Raw genomic sequence first — 786 nt, 5'->3', positions numbered from 1 at the left:
TATTATTGACGTAATTATCACCATAGCCAGATATTACCGTTTTTCTTCCCGAGCAGCCGGACGTGAGAGGGAGGTGATGAGGATAATTAATAAGAAAGAAGAACAACGTGGAAATGAGGAACACATGGCAAGGGCGGGATGTGGGGAGGGGGAAAGGGGAAGGTGGGGGGAGGGGAAGGGGTTGGGGAGGAGGGAAAGTGGGGAGAAGCCAGTTGGTGGGTAAAGAGGATGAGGATGGGGTGAGGGAGATGTGATGAAGGGGAGAGAGTAAGGGGTTGGGGAGAGGGGAAGGTGGGGAGAGGAAGGGGTTGGGGAGAGGGGAAGGGGATGGAGTGAGGGAGTTGTGGGGAAAGGAAGAGAGGAAGGTGGGGGAAAGATAGGGATTGGGGAGAGGGGAAGATGGGGGGGAAAAGACAGTTGGTTGGTGGGGAGAGGGGAAAATGGGGAAGACTAGGTATAAGGAGGATAGAAGAAGAGGAAGAGGAGAGAAAGAGGAAATACAACAAAATTGCTCGGCGAAAAGCAAATAGTAAAAAAGAGAAGGAGAGAAACGTATAAGAGAGAGAAAGTGGAAAGAAAGAATAATTTAGAAGAAAAAACAAACAAACAGAGAATGGAATAAAGGAGATGAAAATGGAAAAAGAAAGAAGAGAGGAAAATGGAAATTATCGTTTAAAATGAAAAGAAAAAAAAAAACAGAGAAAGAGGGAAGCAGAAGATAAAGAGAAGGGAACAGAGAGAAAGGAAGTTGAGGAGAAAATACTCTGATAAAGATTATATTAAGTT

Source organism: Penaeus monodon, chromosome 25 (assembly GCF_015228065.2).
Source record: "Penaeus monodon isolate SGIC_2016 chromosome 25, NSTDA_Pmon_1, whole genome shotgun sequence".
Lineage (NCBI taxonomy): Eukaryota > Metazoa > Arthropoda > Malacostraca > Decapoda > Penaeidae > Penaeus > Penaeus monodon.
This window is presented reverse-complemented; position numbering follows the sequence as displayed.